This window comes from Melanerpes formicivorus, unplaced genomic scaffold, assembly GCF_026170545.1.
Source record: "Melanerpes formicivorus ecotype bairdi unplaced genomic scaffold, bMelFor1.0.p_v2 SCAF_7, whole genome shotgun sequence".
NCBI lineage: Eukaryota > Metazoa > Chordata > Aves > Piciformes > Picidae > Melanerpes > Melanerpes formicivorus.
The window spans coordinates 7,340,510-7,359,512 of record NW_027142359.1 but is presented as its reverse complement, the minus strand read 5'-3'; positions in this window follow the sequence as shown (position 1 = coordinate 7,359,512).

The following is a 19,003-nucleotide window of genomic DNA, read 5'->3' as shown; positions in this document are numbered from 1 at the left end:
GGCAACAAACAGCTTTGCAAGAAGCAGTCTATTCCCAGCAGTGACATTTTCTTAGCAATTGCTATCTGAGTTATACCTTCTCAGGTAAAGAGATCTGATTAATCTTGTTTGAGGTTAAGTAGGTGATGCAGAATGCTGGGTCTGTAATCTGTTCAAACTGCAGCCTATTTTGTTACTCCCCCCCATATGTCCAAAGGCTTTATTTGTTAAGCTGGATGTACAGAGGGACATTAAACAATCAAATATGTTTGTTAAATCTGGATGTGGGCACCATCTTTATCACATTGTCTGCATGTAACACAGTCAACACAATCCTTTTGATGACTGTTTAATCTATGTTAATGAAACTCCCTCCAACTGCGTAGATAGTATTAGTCAGATGTTGATCTAGAAAGTCTCTGTGGGTTACAAAATCTCTGCCTTTTTACAACTTCTGCAGGTGAGTGCTGTCAGGAGCACAACAGTGAGAAATTTGAAGATTTAGAGAGGGGAGGGGTTAAGATTTTTGTGTAGCTAAAATGCTCACATTTTAAAAAGTATTCATTGCCTTTGAAATGGAGATAAAAATCTGATGAAGAGTGACTGCAGGAGCTGGGGATGGTTAGTTGGGAAAAGAGGAAGCTGAGGGGAGACCTCATTGCTATCTACAGCTACCTGAAAGGATGTTGTAGAGAGGCTGGTGCTGGTCTCTTATCTCAGTTAATTAGTGATAGAACAAGAGGGAATGGCCTCAAGCTGTTACTGGGTAGGGTTAGGTCGGACATTAGGAACCATTTTTTCCCAGCAAGAGTGGTCAGGCATTGGAATGTGCTGCCCAGGGAGGTGGTGGAGTCACCAACCTTGGATGTGTTTAAAGGTGGTTTTGGATGTGGTGCTTGAAGATTTAGTTTAGGGGTGAACCTTGCAGAGTAGGATTCTAGGTTGGACTTGGTGATCCTGAGGGTCTTCTGCAACCTGAATGTTTCTGTGATTCTGTGAAAATATCAGTTAGTCTGTCCTATTTCATGATGGGCAGAGAAGTCTGAACAAAACTCTTTCTTGGGACAACCTGATCTCCACACTGAGTGGAACTAGAAGAGGTTTAGTTAGACTTTCTCAGTGCACAATAAAAACCCTAGCAAAATATCAAAGCAGTTAGGGGAAAATTTCATTTTCTCAAACTCATCTCTCTGGGACATATTTGAACACATCAGATGTTGTAGGAGGCAGAGGTAAATTACAAGGCAATTGTAATTACAATGGAAAGAACAAGAATTATCTTAAGGAAATTACTCCCTGCTGTATCCTATACCAATATCCACTGAATAACTAACATTCACTGTATCAATTAACCTCTGCTGGGTTTGGCTACAGGGGAAGGGAAGACAATTTCTTCCACGTATTATGGAATAGCTACTCCTTTGCATAGTGTGTTTTCTTTATTTCAGATAAAGAGCCTAATCCATACACGGGAAGCAGATAAGAGAGATTAATTTCACATCTAGGGACAAGCCTCTGAGGCATACAGTGCAAGATCAGAATAAGAGGAGATTTTCATTCTAAAAAGATGTCTCATTTTAAAATATAATATATGCTTCTCACAGACTGAGTTTTAATCTGCTGCTATTGATACCATCCTGTCTCATGCCAGCTTCAAAATGAAAGTCCTGGCTAGAGCAAAGTATTATGTGGCTTAAACTTCAGATTGTAAAATGAGAGGCTTCCTGTGCCAGTTGCTGCTTGGGTGTTGGTTCTTTTTCCTCAGGGATGGGAGTGGGGTATCGTGCTGGGTTTCTTTGCTGGTTTGGGTGGGGCTTCTTCTGTGTTTTGCTGCACTTTTTTTGCAGATAGCCTAAGCTAAGGTAATTGTGCATTGTATTGTTAGCCAAGGTAATTGTGCATTTATGATCTCATTTATATTAAACTCTTATTTCACTCTCTTTATCTCAGTCTGGAATCTTTTTGTGCGTCTTACTTTCCCCTCGCTTCTGTATTGGGGGGGAAAGAGACAGGTTAACCTGTTTGCCCTGCCTTAGCCTGTTACAATGGCTAAAAGCCAAATTAGAACAATCCTGCATGCACTATAAGCTGTGAAAGAGCATAGTCACTATGAGGACTTGAACCTCTAAATCAGACTGAGATAGATTTTTCTGCATTGTTTAATTAAGGGTCCATTCAAAGACACAGAGCAGAGGACCCTTATTTTCAGCATTTTCCCCTTGAGTCATTCAGAAGTATCCCCAAGTTTATTCAAAGCACTGTGTTTACTCTGGGAAACAAGATGAGACAACAACAAAATCCACATGCACCAAAAAAAACCCCAACAAACCAACCACACAAAAACAATCCACAAGAGATGCTCGAGCCTGACATTTTAAAACTCCTCTTGCTGCAGCAAGATGGGAGCAACAATGGGACTGGTCAGCAGAGATGACCCTCAGCACTACTGGTGGCTGCTTGTTTCCTGGTTTTGCAGAAGACACAATGATAAGAGAGCTCCTGTCAGTGATAGAATGTGCATGTATGAACACACAAAGGAAATATTTTTTTTCTGAGCACATGTCAGATCTTCTGCTGCTTATTAGCAAACTCGTGCTGTGTTACGGGGCTTTGTGCACCTTTCTGGTAACTTCAGCTGGAGGGTAACATGCAATGAATGTGAGGGTGATATCTTGATATGCATGGAATCATAGAATTGTCAAGGCTGGAAGGAACCTCAAGGATCATCCAGTTCCAATGCCCCTGCCTTGGGCAGGGACACCTCACACTAGGTCGGATTGCTCAGAGCCACATCCAGCCTGGCCTTAGAAGCCCCATCCCTGGAGGTTTTTATCACCTCCCTGGGCAACCTGTTCCAGTGTCTCACCGCCTTCATTGTGAAGAACTTGCTAACATCCAATTTGAATCTACCCACTTCTAGTTTGCTCAATCCCCCCAAGTCCCATCAAGTACCTGACACCCTAAAAAGTCCTTCATCAGCTTTCTTGTAGTCCCCTACTGTCCTACTACTTTCTTGTAGTCTCCCCTACTGGAAGGCCACAAGAAGGTCTCCTCGGAGCCTTCTCCTCTCCAGACAGTGATACTGTATTTACTGAGAAATTCAGGGATTCTTTGGAGAAAATAGCAAGTGGAACAAAGATTAATATGTGTAATCTCCCTGGTTCATAACATGCTACATGTTTAAATGCCAGCTCTTGGGTGTGAATGAAGATGTGTTTGTAACCAGAGCTGTAATCTCTTGACTATTTTCAAATGTGTTTCACTGTATGGGCGGGGGGGAAGAGTTTAGGTGTGCAGAAAATATGGTGCAAGCTGAATACCAACTTTATTATCATTGTGTTTAATAAGTAACTGCTTTTTAATTTTGTCAGTAATGACTAATGCTGGCATATCATTTGGCACTAATTTCTTAGTATCATGATTCCATTGTTGCTGATAACTGGCAAGATCATAATTTTAGTCATTAGTGTGACTTTGCCTAGTCACTAGCTGACTTTAATGGCCTGCAACACCCAGGCTTGAAATGTTAAAAAGGAAAAAAAGGTTCATTTTATCTGGTTTACCTGACTTTCCTGTATGGATGGAATGCACCTTCATTGTGTTTTCCTTACATGTTTAGCATAGAAGGGACTGGGTGTCAACTCAGCGCATGAAAAACCCCTTAAGACAAGGGCATGTTTTTGCATTGACACTTTCTATACAGCTTGGAGAAGAGGGGACTTAGAGGAGACCCTTATCACTCTCTACAACTGCCTAAAAGGAAATTGTAGTCAGGTGGGGGTCAGGCTCTTCTCCCAGACAACTTGTGACAGGACAAGAGAGCATAGTATGAAGCTGTACCAGGGGAGGTTTAGGTTAGGTATTAGGAAGCACTTGCTCATAGAAAAGGGAATTAGAGACTGGAAGGGACTGCCCAGGGAGGTGGTGGAGTCACCGTTACTGGAGGTCTTTAAGAAAAGATTGGATGTGGCACTTGGTGGCAAGGGTTTAACTGATGTCATGGTATTAGGTCATAGGCTGGACTTGATGCTCTCAGAGGTCTTTTCCAGCCTCAATAATTCTGTGATTCTGTAGTTTGCAAGTGAATGGGGAGTAATGAAATGTGTGGTGATTTCCTCTGCTGTAGTTTGAGAGGCAGTTGCACAGCTACTCTGTATGCACCATACAGGCCTACTGGTTTGAATATTTCTTTACTAAATCTTATGCCTGCCTTAGATTATTTGATTTGCTTTTATTAAAACTTGCAAATGGGGAATTGAAACAAAAGGTTATTCTGTTACAAGCCAAGGCAACTGAGCTGCTTCTGTTTTCTTTGCCAGCATTACTGACCAGATCACTTTCTTCTGATGGACTTTACTCACAGTTATAATGAGAGCTGAGAAATCAAGAGGTTTTCATTAAACTACATCCCCATCTTTTTACTCACTCACAGAGGGAAGTCTAACTTGGTTTTGCTTACCTGTCTGCATGCTTTTTAAGTTTCTGGCTGAAGAATGAACTCCTGTGTTGTCTAGCCTAGAGAAGAGAAGAAAAGAAGAGGCTCATGGGAGACATTATTGCTCTCTCCAATTTCCCAAAAGGAGGTTGTAGACAGGAGACAGGTGGGGGTTGGTCTCTTCTCCCAGGCAACCAGTGGCAGAAAAAGAGGACACAGTCTCAAGCTGTGCAAGGGGAAGTTTAGGCTTGTGGTGAGGAGGAAGTTCTTCACAGAGTAATTGGCCAGTGGAATGTGCTGCCTAGGGAGGTGATGGAGTCACTGTACCTGGAGGTGTCCAAAAAAGGATTGGATGTGGCACCTGGAGCCATGGTTTAGTTGTCATGTGTAAGGTATTAGGTAATAGGTTGGACTTGATGATCTCGAAGGTCTTTTCCAACCTGGTTGATTCTACGATATTACAGTGAGTCCTTTCTGAACTGGAGGGAGTAGATCAGGAAAGTCTGTTTGAATAGATTCAGCCTGACCTACAGCATTTCTGCCTGTACTTTGGGCTGACTGTCTTGGTGATGGAGCTGTGTTACCATGATGGTTGTAGTAGCAGCACTTTTCAGCTGGAGTACAGTGTCATGCAACCACAGCAGTGTTGTTTTCCTTCTAGATCTGGCTGACATCCACCTAGCTGGCAGCACAGGCAAAGCTGATTCTGGCTGAACATGGTCTAAATTGGGACAGGTTGTTCCTTGCTCTGTGTGAGCCTCTATTTTTCTCTGGCATGTAGAAAAGTTATGTATTCACTGACTGCAAATGCGTATTCAAACATGGTTGTGCTTGGAAAGGGAAGAGGTTTTTATCAAGGGGTGAGAAAACTGCATTTGCCCTTCTGCATCTGTGCTGATCAGTTTTTATCAGCACCTGAAACAACACTGAACATGAGGTCACGTTTTGTGTGAAACAGCACTGTGCCAATGTCCCACAGCAGCAGGTGACTTGGCCTGCAGCTGCACACACTGCAGATATCTCTGGCTGCAGCTGGCTCACACCCTTGTGCATGCTGAGACATCCTCAGGCCCATCAGTGGGGAGAGCTGGGCACCTCTAGCCTTGCAAGGATGTGACTTCATTTTGAACCCAAAGGTTAGCATCTAATGTACAGACAGACGTGTGCCAGGGCTGCTCACTTACTCCTTTTCTTCTGTAGAGGAATCTATCTGTATCTTCCTGCAGTTTATATATCAAAACCTCTCAGACTCAGCAACACCTTTAGAGTGAAGCTGGAAGCTGGGAAGCAACCCTCTGAATGACAAAGCTGAAAGTTTGTTTTTTCTGAGGTGTTTTTTTATTCTCTGAAAACTTTGTATTGAGTGCTGTCATGACTCTAATTTTAGTTTTTTCTTCTTTCTTCAGATCCAGTGAAAAAGCAATATTGGTCCAATGTTTTAAACTTTTAAAAGCAGTGGGTGGTTATCATTTACAGTTGATCAAGTTTAAGAGCATATTTATTTGAAAACATTTGTCCAAAGGGTAAAGGAACTAGGAGTATTTTACCCAGACTGGCCTGATCAGGTGGTGCCATGAAGTATTTAGAGCAATGTTCCAGCTCCATGAGCTCTCCTAAGTAAGGAAGCTGCCAATGAGTCATTACTAGTTCTGCCCTGTGCCAGCAAATGTCTGGGGAAAATGGGAAAGAAAGAAGCATCCTGAAAATTTCTGACTGTGTCTATTGGCTGCTCTAACCTGCACCTGTTTTGCTCTGTATAAGCTGTGTATAGATGAAGACCTGGTCCACAGACTAGACCAGATTAAATAGTATTTGAGCCTTAACTACATTAACAAATTACATGCTATTTAGCACAAGTATAAAATTAGATCATGCCAGCAGATAATAGTTTTCTAACAAAATGAACTATTGAAATGTTCTGTTTTCATAGAATTGTCAGGGTTGGAAGGGACCTCAAGGATCATCTAGTTCCAACACCCCTGCCATGGGCAGAGACACTTCACACTAGATCAGTTTGCCCAGAACCACATCCAGCCTGGCCTTAAAAGCCTCCAGGGATGAGGCTTCTACCACCTCCCTGGGCAACCTGTTCCGGTGTCTCACCACCCTCATGGTGAAGAATTTCTTCCTAACATCCAATCTGAATCTACCCATTTCTGTTTCTAATCTACAGAAAAGCTCATTTTGGACTGGAATGCTCTCAGCATGTGATAAGACCATTTTATCCTCTTTGGAATTTAGAATAATTTTAGACAGACTGAGAGCTCCAATGATTCGTGTTCTGAAACCATTTTGAGGAAAGATCATGCCCTGAAAAACATCCATTTGCATTGTTTACTTTGCTACAGTCTCTCTACGCTCAGTGATTACCAGGCTGACTTTTCATCAGTGCCTGGATAAAATGAGCTTCTTTTCTGCTAGTTCCTTCGTTACTGTAACATCTTTTTCATGGCTGCACAAGACATCCTCTTTTCTGGAATCATAGAGTAGAATCATAGAATGGTCTGGGTTGGAAGTGACCTCCAAAGATCATCCAGTCCAATCCCCTCTGCAGTCAGCAGGGGCATCCTCAACCAGATCAGGTTGCCCAGAGCCCTTTTGAGCCTCACCTTGCATATCTCCAGGGTGGGGCCTCAACTACCTCCCTGGGCAACCTGTTCCATCCCTCTCATGGTAAAGAACTTGTTCCTAACATCCAATCTAAATCTGCTCTTGGCTAGTTTGAAGCCATTGCCCCTTCATGAAATACTGAAATACTACTTTTACTCCTATTCTCTCTATCCATATATACTGATTTTAGTCAGTAGTTAAATGTGGATGCTCTCAATTAATGTTGCAATTACTGAAGATGTAAAGCAAAAACATTACTAAGCAATTATTGTTTGATGCTTAATGGTTGTCCTCTTTAGAATATCATATTCAGAGCCATTTGAGAATTGTAATGACTGTAAGCCTTCTGTGTAATTTTGTTTCTTGATGCATGGGGCTTTATGGCAAATGGTGTTAGGTCTTGCTGGGGGCAGCCTGGGATGGTCTGTAGATACCAAAGGACAATTGTTTTGAGTGTGTCTAGCAGGAGCAAGGAGATGGTGCAAAGAAGAGAAATTAAAATGATCAAAGGGACGAAACTAGAATTAGAAGATCACTTCATAATAGTAGTAGGAGATCAGTTAGAATGGAAACAGACATATTGTCAGTCAGAGGGTAGTACAGATCTGGAACCTGCTTCCACAGAAAGCTGTGAACATGGGGTAGTCATTGTGTTCAAAAAGATGTTAAATTAATGGACAACAGATATGCAAACAGATGCTGAGGAAGAGGAGGATCCTCTTACATCATTAATATAACATTTGTGAGAGCAACAGGGCAAGAAAGCAGTTGGCTTCTTGTGCTTTCTCTACTTAGCCACTTCTCCCATCACTGGAAACAGACTGCTGGGCTAGAGGAGGCATTTCTCTGACCCACTGCAGCATTTCATCCATCCTTACAGGTTTTATTTATTGCTCAGACTGCCACACAATTAAGGTTTAAAGCACTTACCCCTGAAAAGCCTATAAGTAATTTGTATGTGCACAAGATTTTGCTAAACTCAGGCCCTATACTTTATTTGGTTAAGTAGTGCCATGAACATTTATGCAGCCATATAAATAATCACATCCACTTAGTGCTGTCAGCTGGCCCAAAGTAGAGATTTCAAGTGACAAGGATTTAGAACATCTCTTTCTAATTTTACCCTGGCTCAATGTATGTTTAGAAGATGAGGTACAGATAAAATCAGATAAGCAAAATTGTTTAGTATTCTGCCACTTGTAAAATGTTTATCAGTTGAAAATAAAAGAGGTGAGAAAAATAAGTTAATCTTTTACAAGAAGCAAGCCCATGTCTAATGGCTGGATTAAGAGCCTGTGTTTAATAAGCAGAAAGAGATGATTACAAACAGTCCAAACTGGCTGTTGACAGATGTCCTAGTTTTGGTGGTTAGAGTGGTGCTACCTGCAGAGGTAGCAACTGTCCATGTATTGTCCTAGCTGTAGCTAATCAGCTGGAAGATGGGTAGGAAAACATGAATGACCGCACTGAGTACTGGAGCTGTTCAGAGATGTTCCAGCTGTGACTGGTTTTCTGGAAGAAATTGCTGCTGTTTCCAAAAGAAAACATTTTGCTAGACCAGGTAGTCTCAATGAGACTGTTTGTGCCTCATCCAGGCTCTTCTCCCATTTTGCCAGGTGCTTTCACAGTCAGACAGGCAGATGGTACAGAGGTGAATTCTTTGGCTCTCTTTGGCTGGATGTGTAGTGCCTCCTGGCTGGTCTTGACACCTGCTTCATTGAGCAATCTGTCACTTAGGGTACACAGCCACTGACCATACCTGTTCTCAGAGCCCTGTCAGCTGACTGTTGGCTGCCCCAGTCTACAATACCAGAGGATTATTTTTTTTCTCATATGTTTGAAATATTTTACAGATTGGATAGGCAGCTCCACTAATACACAAAGACCCTGAAGGGAGGTTGTAGCCAGGTGGTGGTTGGTCTCTTCTCCCAGGCAACCAGCAACAGAACAAGAGGACATAAAGGTTTATTTTGTGTTTGGTAATTTGTGTATTTCTGTCACAGATGTCAAGACTTTGCAACACAGGTGGCAATAGAAATGTTGAGCTCAGGAAGTCATATTCCAGGGAGAAATGTTGGCTGTAAATTTGTCCAACCTGGAGGTCAAGACAAGATATTACCTCAAGGAGCAACAAAAGTCTTTATTTATTTCTCACTCCATAGGGACTAACTTACCCTGCTGGTGGGAAGTTTGTGTTCATCTGTCTTTTCTATATGAAAACTGCTGTACTAATAAGGAAGGAAGGAAGAAGAAAAATGGGGCAATTGCTAGACAATTAATTATTATGAAAGAGAAAAAAATACGTTTACAGAATGTTGTTTGTGTTAGGAGATGAACAGCCATTAGTGACTTTAAACATCAGGCACTCCAGTCTAACTCCCAGATGTTCCTGCTGGCAGATCCTGGCTGTCCCTCAGCCCTACCACTCTGTATCCTTAAAAGGGATATGGATTGACATGTTTTCACCTTGCACCTAAACAGGTCAAATGGTGATTTGCTTCTGCAGGGATTGCTCTTGCCATTTATCTGTGTTCTGGGTCTAGGCCTCATATGACCACTGGATGGGATTCAGCTGGCTATTCTGGTGCAGAATAAGGGCTTTTTTTTTCACTTGCCCAGTCACTGTATCTGACATGAGAGAAATAACAGGAAGAATGTAAAGTAAAGGTCCTGTCAATGCTTCTCTATGTGTTACACTGGCTTGGCTACATGGCATACTCTAAGGAACATACTCCTGTGTGAATCCCATACCTGGAGTTTGGGACATTTACAAAAGGATTCTCTGAGGGACAAAGGTTTAGCTGAAACAAGACACTTTAAAAAAAAAAAAAAAAAGAGCTTGTTTCCCACCCCCCCCCCCCCCCTTTCTGTGAAACATTTCCTTTTAATCCCTTAAAATTATTATTTTCCTTTTAAGTTGTTGTTCCTTTCATTTTCAAGGATGGACACATCAGTCTTTAGTTCTGATCAGCAATTTCACCAAGGATACACAACATAAAATACTTTTTTTTTTCTTTTTATGCACTAGCAAAACATATTTAGCACAGTTGAGAGTAATTGTAAGAGAGAGGGCCAGGTTCTAATCTTCAAACAAAAATATGCCTGTGCTTTCCAATTTATTGCCTTTTTATTTTTTAAAGATAACAAACTAGCTCTCAAGAATAAAGCAGCACATGAAATGCTGTGACAAGAATCCTAGTACAGTGCAGGCTGTACAGATGTTGAAAGAAATGCTGTCAGCCTTAAGCTGGAATTGAAAGGACTCAGCAAAGGAAAGCTGACAGTACTTTTTCTGCTGTCCAGCAGCTGCAGGTGTTAGTGATGACTTATGTAGCATTCTAGTTGATAGATAGAGCTGTGTGCTAGGATCTGTAAATATTATTGCTGGACTTTGCATGGCTCAAAAGCTTGGATAGCAGGGTCCAGTAAGATATGAATGTTGTTATATGCATATTACATGGGCTGAACAGTACAGTCAAGATTGCAGATACATTTCCAAAAGCAAGTGCTTTAGCATCACGTCAACAGCTCTCGGTTTGTGGTTGCAGTGAGACCTACTGGGGTCAAGGTTCAGTGGCAGTGTCTTAGTTTTAGTACTGCTATGCATTACTATGCACAGGGCACAGTGAGCTTGTTGGTTGTTTGTTAAAAAATATAAGCAATCCACTTCTGCAGTAAGGATTCCACTTCTGAACTTCTCACATACCTTTAGTCCCTGGGTAGGGACAGGAGATGTGCAAGCTTCAAGAGACAGGCACACCTTACATTTTTAGATGCTTTGGAGAGTGCATTTGCATTATTTGGGTTACATTCATTCCAAAATTTGAAGAGGGGTAAGCAGTTTCACTATAGGAAGATGTTAAAATAATCCAGTCTCATCTTGAAAGAGTGGAGAACAGACTTCCCAGTATATTTGATGGCTCTGTATTAAATGAGCCTGTTCTTGCAGTCCTACAGCAGGAAAAAAAATCAACCTTCTCAGCACCAGAGATATATTAAAAAAAAAAAAATAAAGTCAGAGGGAAAAAGTGACTGCCAAAGCTGCCCTTCCAGCAAAGGTTCTTGTAGCAGTTTGGGCCAGCTGCCCCCTGCTGTGGCCACATAAAGACACGTCTCCAGTGTCCCAAGGGTCCAGCCCAGTGGGTGGGCACAGGAAGCTGCATATTTCATCCCATAATGTCCTGCTCCCTATATAAACTTACCTGCAAAGTCCTGCACTTCCTCTTTCTTTCCTCACTGCTGTCTGGTAATGGGGGGAGCCATCCCCCAGCCTCTTTGGCCTGGCTAGGCCCAAGGCCAGGAGGAAGGGCAATCTCAGATCTGGCCAGCTGACTTAGCCTAACAGTGGAGGAAGGGGGGGGCGGAAAAGAGCCCTGGGGGTTTTGGGTGTACCCTCAGGTGGGGATGGGATGCTTTTGAGTATGCTTTGGGACCTCTCTTTTGTCACTGTGCTTGTGGTTCTCTGTGAAATTTTCACTGATTTTCCATTTAAACTTTTCCCCACTTTTGCAGTCCATTTGTCTGAGTCTCATTTTTTGCCTGTGGTAGGAGGATTGGCCCTTCAACCCACCACAGTTCTTCTTGCAAGATTTTTGGGAAAGAAGCAAGAAATAACAGGAATGATGAGCTCCCTTCCTTTTTTTCTTTTTCAAAATATATTCTAAGAATGACCTGGAAAATATTTCTTCTCTAACCTTGTAGTGGATGTACTCTCACCTCTCCAGTCTCTCTTTGGCAAGGACAGAATTGCTAGAACAGAAACAAAACTAGCCCTTTATCCAGATATTTATTTTCTAGAAATACATTCAAAGAACAACTTGAGAGAAATGTCAGGTTAGTGGGGTGTGGGTGTGGAAGAGTCTTACCAATATGGCTCTAGTCTGTAGAATCTGTTTACTAATTGCATAAAGGAAAGAAGTGCTTCAGAAGGTAAATAATCTCAACAAGTATTTACAAACATCGGTACAAGGAAAACTTCCAGTGCCTATGAGAATGTAAACAGACTACACAATTCAGTTTGTACTGAAAAATAGACTTTTGGGCTTAGCTTTGGTAGCATAAACATTGGGGGTTTGGTTGTTTTGCTTTAAATAGATTTTGTGGGGGTGATGAAAATTCCAAATTTCTGTGGTGTGGTGGGTTTTTTTTTCTTCCCATTCTGTAGGATAACTGACAACCAAATACATTTTATTGTGTAGATCCCCAGGGAAGGAAAAATTCCTACTAGTAAAAATATTCCACCTTCAGCCACTGAAACTTCTGCAGGCAAACAATGCAGGAAATTATTATAGGAATGCCTGTTTGGGGCAAAGTCACATTCAGAGTGCTCGCAGTAGGGCACAGGTACAGGCTCCATTGCTCAGCCTGCCCCGAGGCAGGGGCTCCTGTGGTGGCAGAGGGGTGCCAGGTTCACCATGGAGGGGCCACTCTTCCACTGAAATATCTTCAGGGAAGTTACTCTTCTTCCCTGGTCCTTTCCAGGCCCTAACATTCTGTATTTTGTCAATATGCCAATTTTGCCAATATTACCTTAGTGCTTGTGGGCTGAGCATAGAGCAGTTACTGAGCCACTAAATGGAATCCGTCCACTGTTGGTTTTGGTGACCGTAACGAACTTATTTTGGAGAGATCACCTTATTACAACCCTCTACTTGTTGTCTAATTGCAGATATATTATTTGTATAGAAGTAAAAAGAAATAATGTTCTTATTCTGAACTTTTGGAGGGTGAGTCAGAGGGCTTGTCTAACCCATACAGGATAAAATTTTTTGTTCATTTTTGGTTTCCTGGCTTCACCTCACTAATCACAGTGTAAATATTTAGTATCTTTCCAAGTAAACTTATCTGGTGAGTCTTACATTGCATAAATGTAATATTTTTACATTATTGACCACAACATTTATTTAATCCTCGCTTCACAGGAATGCGGCTTCATAGAAAAACCCAGCAGGGTTTGAGTGATTCCATCTAGGATGAATGTTAACTTACAGCTAGCTTTACTAGCAAACTTATGACAAAAACATGAAACTACTACAGCCCTATGATAGTCCATGAAATCTAGCTGAAGCACAGGGACTTGACTCTCTGCATGGCTGCAATGGTTCCTGCCTTCAGTTATTCTCATGCTAAAGGGGAGAGCTCAACTGCCAGCACCTAAGCTTCTATCATGATCTGCATTACATCACGATTAAACTAAAACAGCTGAATCATTTGGGGGGGGGAGGAAATATTAAAGAACAGAGTAGATGATAGCTGGATACAAACTGTCCCTTCCTTTAACAAGGGAGAGATAAAAATTGGAGATAATTCAATTTGAGAACCTAACTGCAAAATGCAATGGTGAGAGAAACATAGGAGGGAGAAAAAGGAAAAGAGACATTAAGAAGGTCAGGAAAGATACTGGGTGTGACATGGCTTGCAGGGTGCCATGACTACTTCTTTTCAAGTACATGCATCTTTAGAAGGGAACAGAAGGCACATTTTGGACTTCTAAATTTGGCAAGAATTAGTTTTATAATGCTATGCTTACAACTTGGGTTTCCTACATAGTACTGAATGTATACTTTGTAAAAGGAGGGCTGTAAGGACTAATGTGCTCTTGCAAAGCAGTTTCGTTTTCCTCTGGACAGGAACATCTTTTCTTTCCTGTTGCAAGTGAAAAGGAAAGTTAAGGAATAGGTGTAGTGATTATGAATTGCACCAAAGACTGGACTAATATTGATTTGAAATAATCAAGTGGCTCAGTTGGTAGCACATAAGACCCTTAATGGGAAGGTTGTGAGTTCAAGCCTGCAGTGGGCAGTAGCGGCCTCCTTACTCTAGTCATGAGGTCTGTGGTGACAGGTTGGACTCGAGGATCTTTGAGGTCTCTTCCAACCTTAGTGATACTGAAGATATGTAAAAGATGAGTGGGGAAAAAGTATGCGAAATTCTGCTTGTTCATCTTGTGTGTCTTGGACAATTCAGACCAAGATAGTTTCTCAGTCTAAGAAACACATTGAGCAAAACTGAAGTGGCAAGAAATCTGAAAAAAAGAGATGTGGTACAAACTGAATGTACTGAAACAGAAAATTTATGGGAAAAAAAAAAAAGTCTTGTGTTCTGTTTTAGGCTTAGACTGATGCCAGAATGTAGTCAACAAGGACTAGTAGGACTTGGAAAGAAAATATTTGCTTAGGCATTGGAAGCACTTTTCGTTTCACCCTCTTTCTTAAACTGATAAGATGAATGGAGACTCACAGGAGACCTTATTGCTGTCTACAACTGCCTGAAGGGACATTGTAGCCAGGTGGGGGTTTGTCTCTTCTCTTGTTCTGGTTGCCTGGGAGAACACTGTCTCAAGCTGTGCAGGGGGAAGTTTAGGCTTGATATTAGAAGCTCTTCACAGACAGAGATTGGATTGGGCTGCCCAGGGAGGTGGTGTTGTCAATATCCCTGGAGGTGTTTAAGAAAAGCCTGGATGAGGCACTTAGGGTTGGGTGATCGGTTGGACTTGATCTGGGAGGTCTCTTTCAACCTGGTTGATTCTGTGATGTGCCAGTTTCTGGAAATTGATTTGGGGTAAAACTATTACCTCTCTTTGGTAAGACATGATGTAAGGGTCCTGTGTGATGAGAACATCACAGCAGATCTTTAAAATCACTTTACTGCCAGTCATAGCTTGTGCATGATGGTTAGTGAGCTGCTAATCTCCATTCAGCAATGGTGGTCTTCTGATGGAATCATTTCTTGGGACTTTGTGATGTTAGCCATCTGTTACTACCTTGGGGAGGTTTATATTTTTCACTTTGCCTCCCAGATCTGAGCTCCCAGCTTTTATGTGTAAGCATGCAAATAAATGGCTGCAATTTAAGAAAGGGCAGAGTGACCGAGTGTCTAATTAAAACCTTTCACAGTTGGAATTCAGGCTTCTAAACCAAAGCTCTTGTGAGTTAATCAAATGCAGGTCACACAACTACGTGCACAAACACTGGCAAGAATCTAACTTTTGGCAGCTGGTTCTTGGAGAAGTCTGGCACAAAATTCCTGAAGTGCAGCACATAATCCATTGCTGCTTGACAGCTTCTCCAGAGAGAAATGTGGTAGCTGTCCTGTGATGCACCTTTTATTAAGAGAAGGACAAGCTCAGGTCTCAGCTCTCCACTGGTCTGCCTTTACTGGAAATTGGTGCTTAATTAATTGGCAGACTTTTTAATGCTTTTGTATTTTTGCCAACAGTGATTACAAATCACTGCAGTGGCAACTACAAATCAGTGCAAGAGCGACTGAAAGATGACAGCTGCTTGGTTGGTTAAAAAGACTAGCAGATAGCTGTTGCCCTGGGATATAGACTGCAAGCAGGTAGTTCTTTTGTTAATGGTAATTAACAGGAGAGCTGTTTCAGTTTTCTCTAGTTCTCTGAGATGTATTGTCAAGGGGTTTTGCGAATTCAAGCTTAACACCCTATTTTCTTTGCATGCCCAGGAAATGTGCTTGCAAATGAAAGGCACTGCTTCAAACTTACAAAAATTGCAGAACACTGCAGAGAAGAAATAGCAGGGGAAAAAATAGCAGGCTTTTGGAGGTAGATATTCACACCTCAAATTAGCCATATAGGTAATCTGAATAAGGGTAGCATAACCTTGAACAAGTAGCAAGTCCTGCCCTGCTGCAGATAGGATCACAGGATGTTAGAGGTTGGAAGGGACCTCTGAAGATCGAGTCAAACCCCCCTGCCAGAGCAGGAACATTAAATCTAGCATAGGTCACACAGGAATGCATCCAGATGGGTCTTGGAAGTCTCCAGAGGAGGAGACTCCACAACCTCTCTGGGCATCCTGTTCCAGTGCCCTGGGACCCTCACAGTAAAGAAGACCCTCTTCACGTTAAGGTGGATCCTTCTGTGCTGTAGTTTATATCCATTACCCCTTGTCCCATCCTAGGGTGCAACTGAGCAGAACCTGTCCCTTCCCTCTTGACCCCTAGCCCTCAGATATTTATAGAGGTTTATTAAATCCCTTTTCAGTCTTCTCTTCTCCAGACTAAACAGCCCCAGAGCTCTCAGCCTTTCCTGCTAGGGCAGTGCTCCAGTCCCTTCATCATTCTGGTAGCCCTCCGTTAGACCCTCTTGAGTAGATCTGTGTCCCTCTTGAGCTGGGGAGCCCAAAACTGGATGCAGTATTTCAGATGTAGCCTCAACAGGGTGAAGTAGAAGGGGAGGAGAACTTCCCTTGATGTGACGGACAGGGTTTAACAGGTCATTTAGCAGCTGCTGCTGATGTTACTTCTGCAGCCACTCTGCATCCTATATCTGTGCCAGAATCTGCCTTTGTGAAGAATGCCACTAATACACCTATATCTTATGTTTGCAGCTCTGCTTTCCAGGCTTGATTAGCTTCAGATTTGTGCATCACAAGAATAAGTTGGGTGGGGTGGGTTTTTTTCAGTTTATGTAAGAACTGCACTACCTCAAATTTGTGCAAGTGATGATTTGTGTTCTTTACAAACCAGCAGAATCTTTCTTTTGTCCTTTAGTTTAATGCTTGCATTTTGCAGCCTTTAAAAGGGAGAGGGGAAAAAGAAAGAGAACAGGCTCCATCACAGGTTGTCTTGCAGAAAATTAGGCTGTGAATGAATTTTAAAATCCTTTTCAAATGAAAGGGTTAAAAAGAATCACTGGGATGTACTCTGAGGGCTTTTAGTAAGGGGAAATCACCAATGAAGATCTTGAGATTGTCACTGGGTGTTTCGTGTTGAAGAAAATTGATGCCAGAGCATATTTCCTTGCTGCCATCTGAGATACTCTGTTGAAAAACAGTTACAGAAGGTGGATGTAGAATAAATGGGTTTGATATTGCAAATGTATACAAATGAATGTTATGCATTCATTTTACGTCATGGAAACCTAACAGGGCTTAGTGAATGACCCTTACTTGCTAACCTTCCTTGAAGTGATTTGGCACTCACTTTATTAGTGAAGGTTATTCATAACTGCAGTTTCTGATCTGTGCCTTTGGTGTCACAGAAGATAGTATCTGAAAAGAAAAGGAGGGCCCAAAAGTGTCACAGAGAATTAATAGCTGCATTTATAAATCTGCAAGCAAATTTGAACAGACTGTTCTAAAATATTTCTTTCTTCTGGCACAGAAAGACAGAAAAACTCTGTTGGTAAGCTGGGGGAAATTATGTGTTTGTATGTATGGGGTGAGGGATTTTTTTTGAGTTTTAAATCTGGCAGGTCTCCATGTGGTCTGAAGGCAGTGCAGCTCTGCTGATCAGGACAAGGCTAATGTGAAGCTAATGGCTGGTGTTAATGTTATATCAGGGATGAGGCTTGATATTCCTAGTTGCTGGTGTTAATATTATCTTGGAGATCAGGCTTGATATTCCCATCTTGTCCTCATGTGTGTGAGTTTCTGCAAAGCTTATCTCACAACTTAAGCCGTGACTAGTGGATGAAAAAGTCTGCATGGGACATCAATGTGCCCTTGTGGCCACGAGAGCCAATGGGATACTGAGGTGCCTCAAGAAAAGTGTGGCCAGCAGGTCTAGTGAGTTTCTTCTCCCCCTCTACTCTGCCCTACTGAGACCACACCTAGAATATTGTATCCAGTTTTGGGCTCCCCAGTTCAAGAGAGACATAGACCTGCTGGAGAGACTCCAAGGGAGAGCCATGAGAATGATTAGGGGACTTGAGCACCTCCCCTATGAAGAGAGACTGAGTGACCTGGGTCTGGTTAGTCTGGAGAAGAGAAGGCTGAGAGGGGATTTGATCGGTATCTATTAATATCTGAAGGGTGGGTGTCAAGTGGAGGGGGCCAAGCTCTTTTGGGTGGTGCCCAGTAATAAGCCAAGGAACAATGGATATCAAACTTGAACATAGGAGGTTTTACCTCAAAATGAGGAGAAAGTTCTTTACAGTGAGGGAGACAGAGCTCTGGAACAGGCTTCCCAGAGAGGTTGTGGAGTCTCCTTCTTTGGATACATATAAAACCTGACTAGATGCATTCCTGTGCAGACTACCCTAGGTGGTCCTGCTTTGGCAGGGGGCTTGGACTCGATCTCTGGAGGTCCCTTCCAACTTCTAGCATCCTGTGATACTATGGCTTGCCTTTAATTTCTTTGTTTACAACATAAAACCAAAATATACTTAATCTAAAAGGAGTTGGGAAGGATTTAGATCACTAGTGACCATTAGTATTACACCTTGGGTCAACTTGTCTAAAATCTATTAATCTTTAAATTGTGTCTTTCTAATTTCTTTTAATTTTTTGTGAGAGACAGGAGAAATCACCTTTTCAAATCTTCCTTTATCTTCAAAAATAAGTTTTAAGACTTCCAGGAAGCCAGAAAGAAAGTGTGGGGCTTAATACATGGATTTTTGGTGACATTTTAACAAACCAAACCAACCAAACACAAACCAATCAGGACAAAATAAAAATCCCCAAACCCCTGCTTTAGTTTCATTCTGGGTTCTGTATACTAGCAGGATGGACATTTTTAGCTTAGGTGTAGTAGGAAATGATCTGTTTTCCACCACTTCACCTCATAAAAATCATAGAATCAATAAGGTTGGAAATTACCTCAAAGATCATCAAGTTCTAGCTGTCACCCAGCACCTTATGACTACTAAACCATGGCACCAAGTGGCACATCCAATCCCCTCTTGAACACCTCCAGGAATGGTGCCCACCTCCCTGGGCAGCACATTCCAATGACAAATTACTCTCTCTATGAAGAACTTTCTCCTCACCTCCAGCCTAAACTTCCCCTGGTGCAGCTTGAGACTGTGTCCTCTTGTTCTGGTGCTGGTTGCCTGGGAGAAGAGACCAACCCCCACCTGGCTACAACCTCCCTTCAGGTAGTTGTAGATAGCAATAAGGTCACCCCTGAGCCTCCTCTTCTTCAGGCTAAACAACCCCAGCTCCCTCAGCCTCTCCTCACAGGGCTTGTGCTCAAGACCTCTCCCCAGCCTCGTTGCCCTTCTCCAGACATGTTCAA